At 44.2% G+C, this 24,203-nt stretch overlaps 1 long non-coding RNA gene across 1 annotated transcript; it reads right to left on the bottom strand.

Moving 5' to 3' along the window:
- Positions 1-18,210: 18,210 nt before the first annotated feature.
- Positions 18,211-24,178, bottom strand: LOC149979669 (uncharacterized). Its single transcript, XR_016484662.1, has 2 exons — positions 19,818-24,178; positions 18,211-19,544 (listed from the first exon to the last, which is right to left on the bottom strand). It is a non-coding gene; the product is annotated as an uncharacterized LOC149979669 (long non-coding RNA).
- Between the last annotated feature and the right edge of the window lie 25 nt (positions 24,179-24,203).

The raw sequence follows: 24,203 nt of genomic DNA, 5'->3' as shown, positions 1-24,203 counted from the left end.
AAGGGCGAGTGAGAGAGAGAGAGACCCTATTAGCTACAGCTACTCACAGTCTCTCTCTGTCTGACTTCCCTATGGCCACACTACTCAGTCTCTCTGACTGATCCAGAGAGAGAGAGAGATACATCCTCATTAAGGCTGAGAATAAACATCCTGTTTAACAGACCAATCAGATTAAATATCCTGTTTTAAAGGACCAATCAGATTACACATCCCATCTAACCAGCCAATCAGAACAAACATCTGTTTAAGGAAGCAATCTGTATTTTATCGGGGTGCCACATCTGTGCCATGTTTACCCCTGAGCTAATAGCCAGACAAAGAGGGCTTTAAGGAGCAGCCTCTCTCGCTGTGCCTCAGGTGGAGTGTTCTTGTGTGGCACACACACACACACACACACACACACACACACTTATGCCCATAAATTAAACACCCACTCTATTAATTAATGCTTTTTCAATGGCAGCAATCCGCTGGCAGCGAGCAGTAAACATTAAACCTACCTGCCTCCTAAATTGATGGTGCTGCTCCTTCCTTTCAATCCCCCTCTGGCTCGGATCTACACCATGCTTTGTGGCTGTGTGTGTGGAGGCATGGGTCTAAATCTATGATTAGGATCCCCTGGGAAAGGCATGGATAACAGTGGGGCAGCCAGGGGTGGGACAGGAGAACGGGACAGTGATAAGAGAGGATGTGTGTGTGTGTGTGTGTGTGTGTACCTGCATGTAGTCACAATGGCATTATTGAGGGTGCTGGGCTTGAAGGCGTCCCGTTGACTCGTCCAGCCTGTCTCTATAGTGGTGGCATGTTTGGCTGGATCGAGTTACTAGCCTGTCGCTTTCATGTGAGGCTTCATTAGAGCAGGGTGAGTAACATGAATCTGGAGGCAATGAAGGTGCCTGAAAAGCTGCCTGTCGCCTCCCAGCCCTGCTTCACTGCACACTGACTGGACTGGGCTATGGCTTTCCACTACCGTCTCATACCCTAACAAACACAAATGAAAGCAAGGGGGAAATGTGTAATAATTTGTCTGTCATTGGCTGATGCACTCTAAACCGTGCCTACTCACAAGTTTCTTTCAGACAGGTCATGAGGAGAGGAAAGTGACACAATACAGCACTTCCATGAACCTAAATTGTTATGTGTTGACAGGTGTATTATCAAAAGTTGCACTGTAACTCATGAACAAACAGCAAATATCCAGGACATCATCTCCCTCTCTTATCCCCCCCTCCCCTCCCTCTCTCATCTCCTCCCCTCCCTCTCTCGCCTCCTCCCCTCCCTCTCGCCTCCTCCCTCTCTCTCCCACCCACTCCCCTCCCTCATCTCCTCCCCTCCCTCTCTCGCCTTCTCCCTCTCCCATCCCTCCCTCCCCTCCCTCCTCCCTCTTTCGCCTCCTCCCCTCCCTCCCTCTCTCACCTCCTCCCCTCACTCACCCCTCCCACCCACCCACTCCCCTCCCTCTCATGCCTCCTCCCCTCCCTCTCTTACCCCCTCCCACCCACTCCCCTCCCTCTCTCGCCTCCTCCCTCCCTCTCTTATCCCCTCCCTCCCTCTCTCATCTCCTTCCCTCCCTCTCTTACCCCCTCCCTCCCTCATCTCCTCCCTCTCTTACCCCCTCCCCTTGCTCTCCCTCTCGCCCCTCCCTCTCTCATCTCCTCCCCTCCCACCTCCTTTCCTCCCGTTCACCTCCTCCCCTCCCCTCCCTCTCCCACCCTCTCTCACCACTCCCTCACCTCTCTCCATCCCCTCCATTTCTCATCCCCTCCATTTCTCACCCCCTCCCCTCCCTCTCCCACTCCCATCTGTCGTGTCTTTGGCATCATTAAACTGAAGACTTATTTGTATCAAATAAATTCTCTGTAATTATTATTATGTGATTAAACTAACTTAATCATGTAAATGTAATTAACTAGGAAACAGTAGATATGGTTACAAGGAAATGATAGGGGATGTGCCCTAATGGGCTTAACCGGCATGGCGGCTTGGTAGACAAAGGGACTGAGAAGGGCGCGAAAGATAAAAGACACTACAAGTTGATAATTATAACCATTGAAATGCTAATCCTTTGCACATGAACACTCACTCATTCTGGAATAATTGCAATCAATATATATATTTACGCTCAGTGTGTCGTCGTGATCTCTGTTGGAGAGTTTGTCCGCCCTCTCTCTCTCTCTCTCTGCCGTGGTTAGAATGGATAGTTCAAAGTAACATTCAGCAACGTTGTTATAAAATACATGTTTTGGCGGTTGTCTGTCCTCGCATTCACGGGTAAATCATTTCTAGCTGCAGACTAGTAATCAGTATCGAAGAGTAGCTCTTATTCTGTCAGATCGATAGTCTAAGAGTTTAACCACGTGGTATGGTTAACTTGTTATGCTGCATCCCTTGTTCTCAATTTCCGCCTGAAGATATACCCTAAATCTAACTGCCTGTAGCTCAGCCCCAGAGGCAAGGATATGCATATTCTTGGTATCATTTGAATGGAAACATTCTGAAGTTTGTGGAAATGTTAATTGAATGTAGGAGAATATAACACAGTAGATCTGGTGGAAGAAAAGAGAAAGAAAGAGCATACGTTTTCTGTTTTTTATTGTTGTAGCATCATCTTTCACATGTACTAGAATAGCCACACAGTCAGATATGATGCTGGAGATATTGATGGATAACACAAGAGGGCAACTGTAGGTGTGCAAAGTTTCAGATTGATAACTTCAGGAATGGGTGAGCTACATGACATTTAGCATGAAGTCACCCAGGTGTCCCACACAAGTTGCCCAAATGTACCCAAGTGGCCGAATTGGTGAAATGATCTATAACTATATACAACAGTGCAAATAACTATAAACAACATATCAAAAATCAATTCTAACACACAATTTTTTAAATAAAAATGTTTAAAAAAATATTAGAATTTAAAAATAAATAAAAAACAGGGGTAGACCCTTTGGAAGTCCTCTACACAATATTTTGCTGCCTGTGCCATGTCCCATAGCAGTCTCTTTCTGCTGTAAAGCAGAGGCAAACTGAACAAGTGGTGCAGGTGATGGGGGACATTATGCGACACAGAACACAACGACGCCTCCATGTGCCCTTTTGGCCCTGAGGCACAGTCATGCCTGCAGTAATGAACTTTGGCATATGAACACCACTGGAGGCAGGAGTAGAGGGGGCAGAGGTAGAGGGGGCAGAGGTAGAGCGGGAAGAGGTAGAGGGGGCAGAATGTAATGCAGTGGACTTTTTGCTATAGCCAGCAAGCTCCCGGATGAGCAGCTCCCTGAAGGCTAGCTGTAAGATGGGGGTCTGTCCACAGCTTTTCGCCATTTACTTCTGCAGGATGAAGGAATTCACCACAGCAATGTCTTGTACCATTTATTTGTTGTATGGAGAACATTGTAGTACCCTAACAGTGCGTCTGATAGGTCTACACCTCCCATGCTCTTGTTGTAGTCCTTGATGGCTGCAGGAATGGGGACATTTTTGGTGGTCCATGCCCCAGTAGCGTCCTTCACACGCCTGACGACGTGATCGCCACTGAAGGACTTGTGGATAGTGGAGCACATCACCACCTCTCTCTCTGGTGTCCATCCACTTCACAAACAGCAGGCCATCTTCATGGATCCATCGCATGGTACCCCACTCAGCCAACTTAGACATGTAATTTATCTTAGTCTTCGGAAAGCCCACTCTGTTGGTCCGAATGGTGCCACAAACCCACACCTCCAGCTTCCTCAGGTCTGCAAACAGGGTAGGGCTTGTGTAAAAGTTGTCCACAAAGAGTTTGTAGCCCTTCCCCAGCAGTTGAAAATCCAATAACTCCATTACAGAGTCATAGCTAAGTCCTTTACCAGTCGCACAAGTGTTCTTCCCCTCATAGACAAAAAGATTGCATGTGTACGCACACACAGAATCAGCCAAAACAAACAGCTTGTAACCCCACTTAGTTGGTTTGTTACGCATGTATTGTTTTAGGCAAATTCTGGCCTTTGAGGCTACCATCCTCTCATCTATGGACAAGTTCTGGGCGGGCTGAAAATGGATCTTGCAGGCCTCAACCATGCTGGGGTAGAGAGGTTTGACTTTGCAGAGCCTATCAAACTTTGCGGTGCCTCTCCTCCTGTCATTCTCCTCATCAACTTCTGGGTCACTGATGTGAAGCGCCCGTGAGATATTTAGAAACCTTGTAGAGGACATGACAGTGGGGGGGAAGGCAGTTGAGAGAGTGGGGATGTTTTCCAGTAATCCTTTAGGGTTTTTAACTTCACCAGCCCCATGTAAATTACCAGTGAAAGCTAGCATAAAAGGTCTGACATGGAAATGGGCTTCCATGCCTTTCTTTTTTTCTTTCTTTCCTGCTTGCTTCCTAGCCCCATACATGTTAGTATTACACACCAGGGAATCAACAACTGCCGGGGTGAAAAACAGTTGAAAAAGTTGCATGGGGCTGTATTTCGATGTCATGTCGAGCTGAGGTCCTGGTGGCCTTTTTGGTCTGAATATTGGAGGACGTGGCTCCACATCCTCCTCCAGCACAGAGTGCCATTGCCCCTCTACCTCTCTGCCAGCAGGTTCCACACTTCCCTTCCTCCGCTTCTTTGTTACTGTCTTCACACCTCTAGATGGCCGGGCGGGGGTAGGTGTGGAGCCGGAGACAGCAGGAGTCCAGCTGGATGAACCCGCTTCAGTGGGGGATGGGCACCTTGGCACCGGGGGCTCCCAGTCAGAGTCGCTATCACTGTGAAAGAAAACATAAAAAAACATTTGTATTGTATGAGCCTTTTATCATCACATAAAATAAACATATATGTATTGTATAGAGCAGAGGGAACAGTCACTAAGGTCAAGTGCTGTTCCATTCAACTCCAGCCATTGTTATGGGCCTGCCCTCCTCCCAACAGCACCCAATGGCTATTTCATATGGAAATGGAGAGGAGTAGCAGGCGCAGTGTCCCTGTGTGTGTTTGCTGGTCTACTCCATTCTATTTGAATAAAAAATGGAAAATATATTTTTCTGACATGGAATATATATATGTATATATACACACACACCCAAACAAACAAAAACACACACACACACATACCCAAACAAACAAACAACACACACACTATGTATAGCCAATGTGTAATTTACACATTTCATCACACATTTCATTGCAAATTGCAAAAAAATAAAATAAATAAAAAAATATTTTTGCAAAAAAAAAATGTATATTTCAAACAACGGCATTAGCACTTACCAGTCCAGAATTACGTCCTGTCCTTGCAGAAACATCTCCTCAATGTTTGAATCATAACTGTGTTCACTCAAAGATTCTTCAAACAACAAATCTGTCTCACTTTCTCGATCAATCTCTTCTATAATCTGGTGCAAATCTGTATACTTAGATTCGGACTTCGCTTTTCCTGATTTATTCGCCATGATGTCTTCAATGAAATCGTTGAAAAAACACTTTCCAAAATACTGCTTCCAAAATACTACTTTCCAAAACACTGCTGTGCGTAACGAGCGTGACTGCAACTAGTCTGATGGTCAATGGCGAATGAAGTTCGTTATGCGTGCGTTTACAACAATGTCCACATAGTGAAAAGACCTGAAGGCTGGTATTGTCAGAGAGGTAGTTAGTTTGTTACCTGATGAGGGTGTCTCTGGAGTGAAGAGTGTTGAGCAAGATGACAGAGGCTCCAGATTGACCTTCTAGAACCCTGTCAGCTCTCCTGGTGGTCAGGTTCCACACATGGACTAAGCCCTTGGCCGGAACTACCCAACACACCATTCAACTTGTTACTCTGGTTATCAATAACGAAGTTAAAATTTACTTTAAAAAAAATCTAAGTTAAATACTAGAAATCATCATTGTTCAGTGATGAGAGTAATTAGTCTGATAAACTAATATAGAGATCCAGGACCTCCAGCCACCCAAGCTACGGTGTCGGACCAACAGGCACCGAGACAGTTTCTACAAACAAGCCAATGACTGCTAAATAGCCAGACTGCTAAATAGCCAATAAATGGTAACTGAACTACAGTGGGGCAAAAAAGTATTTAGTCAGCCACCAATTGTGCAAGTTCTCCCACTTAAAAAGATGAGAAAAAAAAATCCAGAATATCACATTGTAGGATTTTTAATGAATTTATTTGCAAATTATGGTGGAAAATAAGTATTTGGTCACCTACAAACAAGCAAGATTTCTGGCTCTCACAGACCTGTAACTTCTTCTTTAAGAGGCTCCTCTGTCCTCCACTCATTACCTGTATTAATGGCACCTGTTTGAACTTGTTATCAGTATAAAAGACACCTAGCCTATCAGAAGCTTCTAAAGCCATGACATTATTTTCTGGAATTTTAAAGGCACAGTCAGCTTAGTGAATGTAAACTTCTGACCCACAGGAATTGTGACACAGTGAATTATGAGTGAAATAATCTGTCTATAAACAATTGTTGGAAAAATGACTTGTGTCATGCACAAAGCAGATGTCCAAATAGACTTGCCAAAACTATAGTTTGTTAACAAGAAATGTGTGGAGTGGTTGAAAAACGAGTTTGAATGACTCCAACCTAAGTGTATGTAAACTTCCCACTTCAACTGTATGTTCTTTTGTGGTAATCATTTGAGAACATCTAGGCCTAATAGACAGAAAGTCTATCTATTCACTATGATGTTACTACAAAAAAGGCCTGCGGGCATTAGGTGAAGAAGTGGAAGAGATCTCTCTTCCTCCAGTCCTTCTAGGCCTAGCCTACACGATAAGAGCTGCTCTTTATAAATACGTCATAAATCACACCATATGACAGCTTAATTACTGTAAACACAGAGAGATTCAGCCTTTTCAGTCAAGTTTTGATCAACAGGCACATCTCCAAAGGCAGCAGAAGCACATAGGCTTTTATGTTCATTGTAGGTAGGGCTGCTTGGGAAATCCACCCAACCACAAAAATGCAGAGGAAATTATGTGTCAATGTTAAATCACACCGATATGTTGACGACTAGAATGACTAATTCTCTGTGATGGCTTCATAAAACAAACCAGAGCCAAGAACAAATAGGAAACATGAGAATTGGCCTATTTTGTTTAAACTAATAGACCTCTATATTACTCCTTAAGTCATCTTCATTTATAATCACCATCCCAGCCCCGCCTCCTGCCCCTACTCTTATAGGCTAACCCTTGCCCTCCACATCGGCACACGCTGAAACAGGTTTTTTGAAGAAGCTCATTTCAGAAGGTTAGTGGTTAAATTGTCCATGTTAATCTGTGAAGCGGAGAGACGGACCTCTGGACAGCCTCCCTAATTAAGAAGAGGGCACCACAGTCACGGTTTCACTTTAACCCCTCACAAAGACCACAGTCATCCCCAGGCCCAGACCACTATCCCATTACCACAGCTTCAGCCAGGCAGTCACCACTATCACACTAACTATTATACTGAGTCCACTCAAGCAGAGAAGGGAGCCACCACTAGTATCCCACAGCTAGGCTCCGCTCATGCAGAGAAACAGGGTCCCTGAAGCTGGAATCGGTCATTGCATCATCAGGACTTAGGCTACCAGAAACCTGGGTTATCCTACATCATATGCATATTATTAGGCCAATCAATGGCTCTACCATAAAGAACCTAATAAAATGAAGCACTGTGCAAAATTGGGAAGGAAAAATGGCAGCAATAGTTTGTGAAGAGCCATTAGGTAAGCCAGACCGGAGGTTGTTGTCAATGTGAATAGGTGGGAAGCCCAGGTTACATTCCATAGCTAGAGCTCAGAGCTGAGCTGTTTCTGTATGTGACAGGGAGGCTCACCCTGATAACAGGTGGATTAAGGTACCCTTATTGTACTCCTGCAGCTGTCTCTGAGCTGGGCTGAGGCTCCACCAGTCTGGAACTGCACTGTGCATTCGTTGTGTAAAAACTGACTGCCTGGGCCATAGAACATTCCTCCTGTGGCCAACTGCCTGCATGTCAATCAAGCATGGGGGTGTGATTGAGCGATTGACAAGGAAACCGGTGCAGTTGGGAGTGGAGTAATGTCACTTAATCACTGAGTAGGGCGCCTGCCCAGCCTGCATCCCTACCCAGCCACTACTTCCTCAGTCCACATCATCTGTTTAGTGATGTCAGCATTTCCAGAGCCACTGCCTGTGACTGCCCCATCAATGGAGCTGCTGGGGTGGAGGGTTGTTAGCAAGTCACCCCCCCAAAAACAATACAAACATGTGGGAGTCTGTGGGAGGCAGCAACAGTAGACAAATAAACAGTCCTGTGACAAGGTGTCACTCAAATCCATTCAGAGGCTCTTCAATTGTTTCACGTTAACCTGGAAAGGCAACCAAGCAGACAAAGCGCTACTCCCCTACTAAGTAAGGGCTGTCCCTGTGTGTGACTGTCTCACCAAGCTGATGTGTTTAGTCCTAAAGTCATGAAATGTGCAGAGTACATTGAGCGGAATTACTGCTTCAATAAATACATTTAAGTTGGCAAAAAAAAATCATCAGACAGCGATGCTTTACTGTGCTACATGCTATAAGTACCATCACTGAGTAAAAAATACTTATTGGAACTCGAAATACCCCTACATTTCAAAAATGATCAAAACAACAGATAACCATTAAACCGGTGGGTTGGTCAGGAATGTTTCTGATAGCCTACCTGCTGCTGGATCCCACAATTACAGAGCTCTTATATAAAAAAAAGACCATATTAGAAACATCTAGGAAATTACAAAACGGTTATTTAAATCTGTGGGATGGAAGGGAATAATAAATCAGATTGACTGAATAATATACCGGAGCTCCTCCGGACCAGAGCTGCCTGCCTGCCTGCCCCAGTGGAGCCAGGCACCGAGGCCTGGAGAAGCTTGAGGCTCCTACTGGCCCTGTAACAGATAAGACAGCTATAGTAATCTGACTCTAAGTCTGTGGATAAAGGCAGTTTGTGTCTTCTCTTCCCCTCTGTCAACACCTGCGGGGTAATTAGGCCTAATTATGAGAGAGAGAGTCCGCTTCCCCTTCATGTTATTAAATAAGAGCCAGCTCCTCCAGCCAGGTCTCTCTCAACACCGGCAAGGGGCTGGCGACCTTCAGATCAAACGTAGCCACTATCTGCGGCCCCCTGCTTCGCGGAGCTCCATGCTTATGAAAAGGGGGATTGGATTGGGAGCCGTGTCGTTGTGATATGGAGCTTCAGAGCACATTCCTTCCCTGGCTCTTTGGAGTTGGTAGCGAGCTGAGATGCAGCTACCCACCTGGGTAGCCTCCTGTCATATTCTGCCATTCATAAATATGAGCGTGACACACAGATCACAGGGAGGTTGTTATGGAAACTATACCCTGTCTCACAAAAACCCATTACGCAGAGAAGACAGGGCCAGAGTCCCATGATCTGATTACAATCATCAACAAATATGAGATTTGATATAAATTATGACAATGACAAGCACTTTGCAGATCATTCACACACATGCATTCTGGATAGGCTGCTTGTACAGCACATTTTAAGCAACAACAATACATTTTACTACAGCTTTGACATACTTGGCTAAACGCACTATGGACGGTTCCATGGCAAGTAAGAAATCCCTCCTTCAGTGAGATCATACCTCAGCTATTAGTCATTATGTTCTTTATCATAACAGTCTTATCTTGTGTTTCCCCCTATTCTCTCCATGGGCATTTCCATTTCACTGACTCTTTAAGCATTAGTGAGCCTTTCTTCCAAGACCCTCCCACCATCCCCGCCACTAACTTAAAATTATCCAGAGGAAACCAACATGCTGAATAGAGACCCAGGTCCATTATAAAATTCCAGTTAAATAAACAGCATAGGAAGTGGCAGGGACACACACCCTTTAGTGTGACTGAGCGGCTGGTAGTGGGGGTATCTGTGGTGGAATAGCATAACACCCCAGCCCAGCTAGCCTAGATAGAAGATGAAGTCAGACAAGTGCACCCACACCCACTGTCACTCACAGAGTCAGTGGGGGGAAGAGGAGGCATTGTTCCTGTCAATGGCGTGAATGCTGAACGGGGCCATGGTAGATAAGGGATTTTAATGCCATCCAAGCCTCATTTAGGCAGGCAGGCACTGACGGAGCACTTTGTCACTGCGTTGTTCTGATTTAGGAGGATCCTGACTAAGGCCAACAGGTACCTTCCTCTTTATCTGTTTGTATTATCACCTAATTTCCTCCTTTAGGTGTTTTACCTGAACACTTCAGGATATAGGGTCACAAGAGGATTGGTAGCTCATCACCAGCCTACAGCACTGCTGCACTCCTCTGGCTAACCCCCTCATGTGCCCTCTCCAAGAAATCAAGCTAGACATTAATCACATTTTTTTGCTCTCAATTTAGTCAAATTTAATCACTGTGCTCATTTGCTCTCTTGTATCACAAGTATTCTTACTTACACTTATTGTGTGTACCACAAACCATGTGACAGTCTTCCTTGATGATAGTCTGCTACTAGTATGTTTTGAACAGGAAGCAGGAATCTAGATAGATAGCTAGAGCTGTAAACAAAGTTAGGTAGCTTTCCTTTAGCTACACAGATCCATTCGTAAACCCAGTCAGGTTTTCCCACGGGCTAAGACACTACAATGGTCTGTATTGTCAACGTTATAGAAATTAACATTGTAAAATGCAAAAACAACTAGCTAGCTGACGTTAGGCCAGCTAACACAGGCTAGTTAAGTGCACAAGCTAGCTAGCTATAAGCAGTAGCTCTCCAATGAGTTCAGATAATAGTGATGATATATACTAACAATAGCAAAAACGATACATGATTGTCAGTGTGCATGTAATTGCAATTTTGAAAATTGTGATAGAAGCACATGTCACAAATGTACCTTTGCAAATCAGGGGAAAGAAAAACTAACCGCCTTTGAAATTGAAGAACCCTTGTTTTCAAGAGTCATTCTTATTAGTGCATGAATTTATAGCAGTTAATGGACTGACTTACTGGAACCGAGCCCACTGAGTGACGACTTCTTCTGTGGTTTCTTTTATGGCGGTTGGCAACCAACTCTACGGTGCTCACGGAGTTACTTTTTCCGCTAGTACTGTAAATAAAATCATTCTAATTTCAAAATATTAGCCTACCGTAAATACAATATCAAAACTGCATTAGATTATAATAGACAATAGCAGAATATAATATACGTCATGATATATGATTTCAGATATGTGTGCTGTGTTTTCAATTAATTAATGGTACAACCTAACCTAATTCATACAGCATGTGTATATGAATACCATAAGGACTATCAAAATTGCCCATTTATTCAATCTATCAGATTCAGTCAAAGCATTTGAAAATAAGAAGCCTCCTAAAAAGCCAATCAACATGTAAGGAGGTTATTGATGAATGAAGATAGTGCAATCAAATTATTCTTTGAAAATGTTCAATCTGAGACCTGGATTTGACTTGCGCCAAAAATGTTTTAGACATAGAATCCCTTCAAAGATTGAGTAAATATGCTGTTTCTGGAGAGCACGTATTTACAATAATTTGTGAATGCTGCTAAAAGCTGAGGTTTGAAAAGAGACGGGTAAAACCTGCAAAACCTTTGGCCAGGTATAATACTGAGCAAACAGGAGACTCTTTATTTTTTTCATCCTTTTCAGTCTAATTGTAAAAAGAGAAAAAAACACAAGCCCCTAATCTATAGAGCACACAGTGTCCTTTCATGAGTGTGCTGGGAGAGACCTTTATTTGTCCATTCCAATCATGGAAAAGAGGAGGTTTCAAGCTCGGCTGGATCTGAGCAAGAAGATTAGATGAAACCAGAGTGTTTTAAACCTCTTCAGGGGCCATGGATTAAGGCTGGGTGATGGTTACATTGAGCCATTCCCCTGCACTCCGAACAATAAAGAATTCAAGCTCACAGGTGTTCGGTCAAAAATACTGTTAGGGACCACAGAATAATTTGTCATGAAGAACTCACATGATCTATACAAGCACAGCGTAAAATATTTTGTCCTTATGCAGATTGAAAATATGGATTCTCCACACACTATCATGTATTATAATTTCACATCAACTACAACTGAAAAGAAGAAAAAAATGAAGTGGAAGAATAAGAACCACTTCATCTACCTATACCTAATGAGATGGAGGGACATGTAGATGGTTGATGGAAGGGAGCAAGAAGAGGAGGAGAGAGGGTAAATGGGGGATGTATCCAGTTAAACCAATTACAGCTAATGGAGGTGGCAGGATCGTGACCCTTCAGTGGAGGCCACAGGAACATGTCTGCTGACTGGCCTGGTCAAATGCCATGCCATGCCCTGCTTATCATCAATTATTGGTGGCAGTGTCTCGGTTTACCCCGTGGGGATGACAAGGCCAGCCCAGTGCACCTGGGTGCCAGTGCCCTGGCCTCCAAGAAGGGGAGTACTATGATCATTATTATGCATCCAACCAAGAGAGAAGGGTAAGGAAATCCCTGGACTCACTCTCTCGCTCTGCCTCTCTCGATTCGCCGCACGGGCAAGCAGGTCATCTTACAGCTCATCACCAAATTAGAAAGGCTTTAGGTTGGCCAGACTGGTCGGGTCCTGTTGTTGGTTGGTCCTGATGGTGCAGCCAAACCATAGATAGAAATAGAATCAGTCTACCATTTCCTGACACTCACTCAGCATAGTCTTCTCTTTCATCACAGAGGAGATACACCGACCATCCAGTGCAAAAACAAACTAGACTGCAGCTTAAGTTCATGGAGACGTACCATACAGTAATGGAAACCTACAGCAGAGACATGCATATAAAAGGGTTTAAATATAAATAAATAAACATTTATTGTGCCGTCCAAACTACATTTAAAAACAAAGCGTACAAAAAAATATTGTCTAACTGCCTCATTCTCGTCTCAAAACAGAGGGGAGAGCAATGTCCTGAAGAGGGAGAAAACCCCTCAAATAACACTGCCTGACCCAAGCACAAAACAATTGAGCTATACCACAGTATTTTGATTTGGAATATGCAGCTCAATGCAAAACCCCTTAGTGGTCCAGCAGCAGTGCACAGTGTCTCCGTCTCTGTCTCTGCCATGCTGCACCATGCAGTCTTTCCTCTGGTTCAGAGCCTTTAATGACAGTCCTGATCCCTTACTGACAGTGGAGCAGATTCTCACAGAACTGCAGCCAGCCAGGGCTACGTCTGCATGGCTGTGGGAACTGGCAAGGCTTTTCAACAGCCACCACAGCATAAGCTGTCCATTACAACTACCAGGGAATGCCTGATAATCTCAATTAGTTCATCTTTATATTCAGCTAAACCTTGAGAAGTCACCTTTTTGTTAGGTGTATCATGTTGTCAGTGATGGAAATACCTAAAGAATAGGAGTAGAGATATTAGGATAATGCAGAGTGCTGTGGTGTGTTAAGATATTGGACCACATGTATATAGAGCAGTGGAGGCTGGTGGGAGGAGCTATAGGAGGACGGGCTCATTGTAAAGGCTGGAATTGAATAGATGGAATGGAGTGAAAAGTTGTTTCCATGTTTGATACCGTTCCAATAACTATTTTCCAGTCATTACAATGAGCCCGTCCTCCTATAGCTCCTCCCACTAGCCTCCACTGATCTACAGTCTACTTCCTTAAAGACTTGCCACTATAAGCCACTACCTTTCATTGCACTCACAGAGGAATAATAACTAATGTACATTTGAGGTTATTGTTCATCATGTAGTCAAGTCAAACAAACCATCTTGAGAACTAGGGCAGGGCAGGGACAGTCTTTAACAGATTTTGGCCAATGGGCGACTGTCTATAGTCTTCCCACAATTTATATTGTGAGACTAATGTTTGAAGTTTAGCATTCAATGACCTGGTTATTCCAATGACTAATAATGTTTAAGGATGACTTAGGTTATCATACCCTGCATACACCTCTGTATGAGTGACAGTGGTAGTTGTAACACCAAAACGAGTGGGAGTTAATTGGCCAAATTGAAGCATTGTCAATAGTTTTGTTTCATAAGAAAATCTAGCGTGTGAGAGAGAGAAATATGACGTGTGTATGGGAGGTGGTGATCCATGGGTCCTCCCAGGTCCTGCTGTTTTTTTTGGGCATCAGTGCTGAGGTGAGGTGGGCTGTGGGCTCAGGGTGTGAGCGGAGAGATCGCAGGCCAGGGAGGGTGAGGTGAGACGGGTGAGGCCGGGCCGTGGGGGAGGCAACCTAACACGCTTTTAATGAAGACCCAGGCCTGCTCAGCCTGCCCTGGGGGAGGATAACAGAACATAGCAGATACACTGTCACAATAAGCACCACCACCCCTAAGCAATCCTCCCCTGAACTCGTTGAGAGGGGGAGCACACGATGTCTGAAGTTAATGTTGTTATCACAGGGCTTTGTGAAACTCCCTCTGCTGATGCGGATGGTGCAGCCCTGGCTGGTTCTCATGGTCTCTTACTGTAAGTCAGCCACAGCAGGGAAAGGATGATTACCTTCAAGTTCGCGTCCACGTCCTCTTGACTTTCCCATCCCATTCAGTTGCAGTGGCAGGGCCAACGCTCAAGGAGAGAAAGCTCAACACAACAGGATGCTGTGCCAATAGTACAGTCCTCCACATAATGATCACCCTGCCTATACTCTGGAACTGGGCTCAATTGTAATAGTGTATGACACAGGGCCAAAGGGTTACATTACTAAAACAGTATTTTTGGGAGTACCGAGGTATTCACAACAGCTTTATTTATAGGGACTGTTACAGACACGTGCACACACACACACACACACACACACACACACACACACACACACATCTCATCAGATCATTGCGACAAACAAAATGCCAGAGATAAAAGACTACCGGGGAACACCAGAACAGAAACCAACCAGTGCATGGCATTGTGTGTGTGCAGTTTTAATATGCCGGCGGGCGGTCTCGCCACACACAGACAGACAGCTTGAGCTGGCTAAACAGGAAAGAGGGCATAAATCAGGACCGCCATCGACAGGCACCCCGGGGTTATCCCAGCATGCAATCTGTCAGCGTTGCATGACGATCTCTGAAGCTCTGTCTCTTTCGGTCTATGGACAGGAGCGACAGGACAGTCAGAGGAGAGAAAATGCAATCTGTTGGTTCTGCCAGTCAAACTATCACCCCCTCCCCTCCTCCAAGCTAACTCTCCAGCTAATGTTTTGGCTGTAAAGTGGGGAATAGTGTCATGGCGGGAGGAGATAAGTCCTTGATTTATGGCTGTGTCAGACTGATAACACAAGGGCCCCAGGGCAAACACAGGCAGAAGAGATAGATTTGGAAGGAAATTGTAATATGGACGTTTACACTGCTGCTGCTTTCCCTTTTCCCTCACTGAGTGGGGAGCTTAAAACGAGCTTATAATAAACCGGATGCTTACTTGGGATTTTAAGGTATCTATGAATGCTGACATATGTCTATGAATATTTTGGAAAATACACAAAAATAACCATACAGTGTTATAGCATTTCAAATGATTAATTATACCATTTTAATTAGTCATTGCTATATTTTAGTAAACAAAGCACACCTACAAAAGCATGGGAAAAATATGGGATAGAATACTCTAGAACATATCAAATAATTATTTGCATGCAAGTGTCTGTCTCTCACAACATTGTGTGCTAGGCTCGTGCCTTGTTTAACCCCAAACACCAGTGCAGGTGTTTATTTGTTAGGAAGCAGAGCAGACCCGCTGAAGTAAAAGGCCAATCCTGCTGATCTGTGGGTTTGGCGCAAACACACAGCCTACCTATACTATCGACAATGTCCCTTTGTCATGGGAAATCCACAGATAACTCATTAACACACTTCATCAAGGCAAAGTAATAAAGAAACTTCCTGTGTGGCCAGTCCTGACTAGATTATTTAATAGTTGAGGTAGGTGATTATAATTACTCTATTTTATTGAAGTCAAAACCGCAAAAAATGCTATGTCATATGCCCTTATTATTACAAATGGTCAGAGGCGTTGGTGGCCTATGAAGGATTGTGGTGGCTGGCCGGTGGGGTTAACCAGTTTAGACAAAGAAACATCTCTCTCTGTCAGACATCCCCTCAGGAGATAATGTATTTTAGAAGCCATGTGTAATGAATAAAGTTCCATTCCAGAGTGTATCTGTCCTTATCTGAGGTTGATAAGCCCATTTCACAGCCCTTCACCTCTACTGAGGAGCAGAGCAGAACTACCATCAGGACAGGACTCCACTGTGTTCTGTCAAACTCAGTTTCCCCTCCACCTCAGAGTCAGTTATAAGTCATGTCTTTATCTGGCTGTAACAGGTGTCTGTGGTTCTGGGTGAAAGAGGGGTGACTTGTGGATTAACCTTCTATTGAGAACTATAACAGTTGCCAAAAAGGGTGCAAATCCCCCCTACTGTACTGCGGGTCAGTTGTTGTGAATGGTTGAGACAGACAGCGTTGAGATTCAAGTCAGGGAGTGGTGAAACTGCTGACTAAGTCACAAACTTTATTAAAAACTGTCAGCCGTTGATAACCTTGGCCTTGAAGAACCTACAGAGCTCACCGCCATCAGGACAGTACCAGTCAAAAGTTTGGACACAACTACTCATGCAAGGGTTATTTATTTATTTGTACTATTTTCTACACTGTAGAATAATAGTGAAGACATCAAAACTATGAAATAACTAATGGAATCATGTAGTAACCAAAAAAGTATTAAAAAGATCAAAATATATTTTAGATAGCCTTTGCCTTGATGACAGCTTTGCACACTCTTGGCATTCTCTCAAATAGCTTCCCCTGGAATGCTTTTCCAACAGTCTTGAAGGAGTTTCCACATATGCTGAGCACTTGTTGGCTACTTTTCCTTCACTCTGCGGTCCAACTCATTCCAAACCATCTCAATTGGGTTGAGGTCAGATGATTGTGGAGGCCAGGTCATCTGATGCAGCACTCCATCACTATCCTTGGTCAAATAGCCCTTACATAGCTTGAAGGGTTATTTTGGGTCATTGTCATGTTAAAAAACAAATGATAGTCCCACTAAGCACAAACCAGATGGGATGGCGTATCGCTGCAGAATGCTGTGGTAACCATGCTGGTTAAGTGTGCCTTGAATTCTAAATAAATCCCAGTGTCACCAGCAAAGCACCCACACCTCCTCCTCCATGCTTCACGGTGGGAACCACATATGCAGAGATCATCCATTCATCTACCCTGCGTCTCACAAAGACACAACGGTTGAAACAAAAAATCTCAAATTTGGACTCATCAGGCCAAAGGACATATTTCCACCGGTCTAATGTCCATTGCTTATGTTTCTTGGCCCAAACAAGTCTCTTCTTCTTATTGGTGTCCTTTAGTAGTAGTTTCTTTGCAGCAATTCGACCATGAAGGCCTGATTCACGCAGTCTCCTCTGAACAATTGATGTCGAGATATGTCTGTTACTTGAACTCTGTGAAGCATTTATTTGGGCTGCAATTTCTGAAGCTGGTAACGCCAATGAACTTATCCTCCACAGCAAAGGAAACTCTGGGTCTTCCTTTCCTGTGGTGGTCCTCATGAGAGCCAGTTTCATCATAGCGCTTGATGGTTTTTGCAACTGCACTTGAAGAAACTTTCAAAGTTCTTTACATTTTCCGGATTGACTGACCATGTCTTAAAGTAATGATGGACTGTCGTTTCTCTTTGCTTATTTGAGCTGTTCTTGCCATAATATGGACTTAGTATTTTAATAGTATTTTACCAAATAGGGCCATCTTCTGTATACCAACCTTACCTTGTCACAACACAACTGATTGGCTGAAACGCATTATGGAAAGAAATTCCACAAATGAACTTAAGACACACCTGTTAATTAAAATGCATTCCAGGTGACTACCTCATGAAGCTGGTTGAGAATGTCAAGCGTGTGCCAAGCTGTCATCAAGGCAAAGGGTGGCTACTTTGAAGAATCTCAAATATAAAATATTTTGATTTGTTAACAGTTTTTTAGTTACTACATGATTCCATGTGTTATTTCATAGTTTTGATGTCTTCACTATTATTCAACAATGTAACAAATAGTAACAATAAAGAAGAACCCTTGAATGAGTAGGTGTGTTCAAACTTTTGACTGGTACAGTATATACAGTGGGGCAAAAAAGTATTTAGTCAGCCACCAATTGTGCAAGTTCTCCCACTTAAAAAGTGAGAGGCCTGTAATTTTCATCATAGGTACACTTCAACTATGACAGACAACATGAGAAAACAAATCCAGAAAATCACATTGTAGGATTTTTAATGAATTTATTTGCAAATTATGGTGGAAAATAAGTATTTGGTCAATAACAAAAGTTTATCTCAATACTTTGTTATATACCCTTTGTTGGCAATGACAGAGGTCAAATGTTTTCTGTAAGTCTTCACAAGGTTTTCACACACTGTTGCTGGTATTTTGGCCCATTCCTCCATGCAGATCTCCTCTAGAGCAGTGATGTTTTGGGGCTGTTGCTGGGAAACACGGACTTTCAACTCCCTCCAAAGATTTTCTATGGGGTTGAGATCTGGAGACTGGCTAGGCCACTCCAGGACCTTGAAATGCTTCTTTCGAAGCCACTCCTTCGTTGCCCGGGCGGTGTGTTTGGGATCATTGTCATGCTGAAAGACCCAGCCACGTTTCATCTTCAATGCCCTTGCTGATGGAAGGAGGGTTTCACTCAAAATCTTACGATACATGGCCCCATTCATTCTTTCCTTTACACGGATCAGTCGTCCTGGTCCCTTTGCAGAAAAACAGCCCCAAAGCATGATGTTTCCACCCCCATGCTTCACAGTAGGTATGGTGTTCTTTGGATGCAACTCAGCATTCTTTGTCCTCCAAACACAACGAGTTGAGTTTTTACCAAAAAGTTATATTTTGGTTTCATCAGACCATATGACATTCTCCCAATCTTCTTCTGGATCATCCAAATGCTCTCTAGCAAACTTCAGACGGGCCTGGACATGTACTGGCTTAAGCAGGGGGACACGTCTGGCACTGCAGGATTTGAGTCCCTGGCGGCGTAGTGTGTTACTGATGGTAGGCTTTCTTACTTTGGTCCCAGCTCTCTGCAGGTCATTCACTAGGTCCCCCCGTGTGGTTCTGGGATTTTTGCTCACCGTTCTTGTGATCATTTTGACCCCCACGGGGTGAGATCTTGCGTGGAGCCCCAGATCGAGGGAGATTATCAGTGGTCTTGTATCAAATTTATTTATATAGCCCTTCGTACATCAGCTGATATCTCAAAGTGCTGTACAGAAACCCAGCCTAAAACCCCAAACAGCAAGCAATGCAGGTGTAGAAGCACGGTGGCTAGGAAAAACTCCCTAGAAAGGCCAAAACCTAGGAAGAAACCTAGAGAGGAACCAGGCTATGTGGGGTGGCCAGTCCTCTTCTGGCTGTGCCGGGTGGAGATTATAACAGAACAAGGCCAAGATGTTCAAATGTTCATAAATGACCAGCATGGTCGAATAATAATAAGGCAGAACAGTTGAAACTGGAGCAGCAGCACCGCCAGGTGGACTGGGGACAGCAAGGAGTCATCATGTCAGGTAGTCCTGGGGCATGGTCCTAGGGCTCAGGTCCTCCGAGAGAGAAAGAAAGAGAGAAGGAGAGAATTAGAGAACGCACACTTAGATTCACACAGGACACCGAATAGGACAGGAGAAGTACTCCAGATATAACAAACTGACCCTAGCCCCCCGACACAAACTACTGCAGCATAAATACTGGAGGCTGAGACAGGAGGGGTCAGGAGACACTGTGGCCCCATCCGAGGACACCCCCGGACAGGGGGTGTGTCTTCCATTTCCTAATAATTGCTCCCACAGTTGATTTCTTCAAACCAAGCTGCTTACCTATTGCAGATTCAGTCTTCCCAGCCTGGTGCAGGTCTACAATTTTGTTTCTGGTGTCCTCTTTGGTCTTGGCCATAGCGGAGTTTGGAGTGTGACTGTTTGAGGTTGTGGACAGGTGTCTTTTATACTGATAACAAGTTCAAACAGGTGCAATTAATACAGGTAACGAGTGGAGGACAGAGGAGCCTCTTAAAGAAGAAGTTACAGGTCTGTGAGAGCCAGAAATCTTGCTTGTTTGTAGGTGACCAAATACTTATTTTCCACCATAATTTGCAAATAAATTCATTAAAAATCCTACAATGTGATTTTCTGGATTTTTTACAATAATTTTGTCTGTCATAGTTGAAGTGTACCTATGATGAAAATTACAGGCCTCTCTCATCTTTTTAAGTGGGAGAACTTGCACAATTGGTGGCTGACTAAATACTTTTTCCCCCACTGTATGTATGTATGTACATATATACATATATATCAAAAATGTATGACTACCATATAGCTCCCCTGTGTAACGCTACCGGAATAGACATTCGTTACATTGCAAGTGCTTATACCCATACAAGTCATTGTTCATCACCCATGTTCAAGTTGTTGTTTCAGTCACCGTTAAGCTTACCACAATTCCTTCTAGGAGTCTTAAAGCGAAATGGTCTCAAACTTGGGAGACCAGACCGCACAGTGCAGAATGCTACAGGCCAGTTTGAGTTGCTCAGCTTGACTACCCATGAGTACTAGAGGCTCCTTCTACTTCTTCTCTAAGTCTTCCTGGTACCACTCTCCATCACTGAGCCCTCCAGGCATTTTAGACTGTCAGTCAGCTGAGGGAGACACTGGCAGCACTACAGCTCAGACATAATCAGCCCCAATTAATTTATGTGGGATAATCCTTGTCTGGTTTAGCCTTTTCTGTTTCCAGCATTTGCGTGAATGTTTACACAAGGCAGATATGTCTGCCTCCCTGGCCGTGGGGCTCTGTACCCTTTGCGTGTGTCTGCTCTCCCTGTGCTGGCTGTAAGGGCTCAGGGACTAAAGTCACAATGGCCCAGTGAATGTTGACTCCAAGTCAAGACTGTACACTTTTAATTGGCGAGATAAAGACAGAAAACACCCCTGAGCGGCACCTTGACATTTTGACATGTTATGCTAAGTGTGTTTCCAAGCTAGATTTAATCTGTTTGCTCCATTTTTGAGGGAAATAAAAACACAAATCCTTTTGCTGTTGCAAAATGGGTTCAATATCACTATTCTTGAGCCACTCAATTAACTTTAATCGCTAGTGGTCTGAGGGCAGATTCCAGATTGACACGGGCCTCAGTTCAGGGGTGAAGCTGTTTGGGGATCCTAAGGAGTTTCTGGGTTTGTGAGAGCCCTGTCCTTAACCAAACAAACAGAGGAATTTGTGCCATTGTTGATGCAGAGGGTTGAGTGACAGGGCTGCATAGCAGAGGAGCCTGTCAGCAGAGCTGGGGAGAGGTCAGTGTGACCACCCCTACGTGCTACTCACTGCACAGCCTCCGACAAGGAACTGACCTAACAACCAGTGAGACCAACCCCCAGACAAAATACACGAACTCACACACGCGGACGCAGGCATAGACAAAGGCACCCATGCACACACAGAGGACATCATTATTTTAATGGGAGTCATCAGTGCAATCTCATATTTTATTCCTTCCTTTACACATAAATAATGCAGTACGGAGCTTCATTGTAAATTAGGCTACTCTATTTACAGTAACTAAAGTTGGTCGCCAGGTGTCATCAGACATGCCCTCCCCAGTTGTGGGTTTTAGTGCAAGTCATCATTAGCTGGCGACCTGAAAGTTTAACCCTGACCCCAATGAGCAACTTAGCATTACGTTCTGCAAGGCTGACGCGGTTGTCCAATTCAAGACCCAAGGCACTGTCTGTATATCAACAACAACGAATAAAGACATTCCAAACAATTCAGCCACAAATATGATTGACTTTAAAAAAAATAGTGCGTTTGCACAGAAAAAGCAGTAGTCAGAAATAAGAAAAGAACGTAAACAGACAATACATTATTATCTGTATGTAGCCTTGGGCTCAGAGGCAGCCTAGTCTCTAGACCGAGTGCAGAGACATTAACTTATTTATCTATCCATGGAAAATACAACAGTTAGTCAGTGTTTTGCATGTCCCCAGCCTTGCAGCTAAGAGCATGTGGGCTAACTTTGTGCTGTTCTGTGGGTGATAGAGTCAAGCTGTTGCTGCCGAGCGGGGGTTCAGGGTTCTTCAGTCAGCACCCCGTCCCTGAACAGAGCACACAGGAATGCCCCCTCCTTCTACACCTTCTCCATAACCTCCTCTACCTCTCCCCATGTCCTGGCTGCATCCCTCGCTCTCAACCCCAGGTCCATATAAACCTGGTAGGGCTGCTGCGCCCTTCTCTCCTCCATCTCTCCCCATCTCTCCCTCTATCGCCCGTGCTGTGCGCTGTCACTCCCCTCGTCAGGATCATTAATCAGGCCAGGCAGATTAGACTTCAAACATAAATAAACCAGCCCAGTTCCCTCCTCTTAGACCCCTCACCTCCACCACTCCCTACTCTGCTCCACTCAATTCAACTGCATGACTTGTCCAGTACTGCATAGTTCTATGCTTCCAGTGGTTATTTATTTATTTCATCTTTATTTAACTAGGTAGGCTAGTTGAGAACAAGTTCTCATTTGCAACTGCGACCTGGCCAAGATAAAGCGTAGCAATTCGACACATACAACAACACAGAGTTACACATGGAATAAACAAAACATACAGTCAATAATACAGTAGAACAAAGAAATAAAAAGTCTATATACAGTGAGTGCAAATGAGGTAAGATAAGGGAGTTAAGGCAATAAATAGGCCATGGTGGCGAAGTAATTACAATATAGCAATTAAACACTGGAATGGTAGATGTGCAGAAGATGAATGTGGAGGTAGAGATACTGGGGTGCAAAGGAGCAAGATAAATAAATAAATACAGTATGGGGATGAGGTAGGTAGATAGATGGGCTGTTTACAGATGGGCTATGTACAGGTGCAGTGATCTGTGAGCTGCTCTGACAGCTGGTGCTTAAAGCTTTAAGGAAAGGGTGATTGGGTGAAGGACTCATGTAAAAAGACGTACTTGACATTGTTTGAAGACTTGAATAGTACGACAGAATGTATGTGACTATTAAAAAAACAGTATAATGTCATTTAAGAGAAATAAACAAAATGGCCTTCTCAGAGGGTAGGGTGATGACTGAGCTGAACTGTGTAAATACACAATGTTATCAGTTGGCACTACAAAAGTCTCCACGGCCTCCACATTTATTCAATTACAGATATCTTAAATATGGATTAGAGGATTAAAATGTGGACCTTGAATGCATGAGGGCTTATTCTTCATACACAGACTTCACTAATCTATCATTTCTTGACCGGCAAGGAAGAAAAAAGGGCAATACCGCCACCATTAGGTAGTGTTAGGTACCTCCACTACTGTGGCCCGGCCCAGGCAGTTCCCTCAGTCTCCATCACTCCCATAGAGGGAGGGATGGGTTGCCAGAGACTGCTGGCCAAGGTATCCCCACACACAGACTGACAGAGGCTGTTATTGCAGTCCCACCGTATTCCTTTGTGCATTGGAGTTGAGTGGGGAGAGGGGAGGGGAGAGGGGCAGAGTGCTGGAGAGGGGCAGCAGCACTGGCCAGGCCCTGGCTGGCCCAGCGCAACACCTCTCTGACTGACAGTCGGCCTGCCGACTGTTTGTGTGTGTCCATGGGAAACAGGGTGGTGTCACAGCGGCGACGGCCATGAGAACATCAATCAGTGTCGCCCAGGCAACGCATGTATCACTCAAGACTAATGGACAGGAAGCACAGGCGGAGAAACAACAATATTTGCAGAATATATTTCAGAAACATTAGTTGCACAGCTTTCTCTCTCTCTTATACAGTCCTGTTTCAACAAACTGGAATGGGCCCTAATCCTGATTTATGAGCCTGTTTATTTAAAGGACGATGCTTGTGGCTGGACGTTTCACTAACCTGGATCTAGAACTCCTTATGGCTTTCAGAGAGGGAGTAGAGGAGAGTACTTACATTATGGGGCTAAATTGGATAACCATTGCCTGGTTAATGAGGCCACAAGTCAAACCTGACACAAATCTGGCTTTCCCTGCATATAGCATTACAGCCATGACCTGGAGGACCCTGCAATGATACGACACAATCAGGCACGAGAAACTGGGCCTTAGTATTCATAAAGACTCTCATAGTAGGAGTGCTGATCTTGAATCAGGTCCCACCCTGTCTATATAATCTTATTCAATAGTACCTAGAAGGAAAAACTAATCCTAAATCAGCAGTCCTACTCTGTCTGAGACTATGAATACTGTCCCTG

This window comes from Oncorhynchus mykiss, chromosome 11, assembly GCF_057628025.1.
Source record: "Oncorhynchus mykiss isolate SJ-2025 chromosome 11, ASM5762802v1, whole genome shotgun sequence".
Lineage (NCBI taxonomy): Eukaryota > Metazoa > Chordata > Actinopteri > Salmoniformes > Salmonidae > Oncorhynchus > Oncorhynchus mykiss.
Note: the sequence above shows the minus strand (reverse complement) of the source record. Positions and strands in the feature narration are given on the sequence as shown.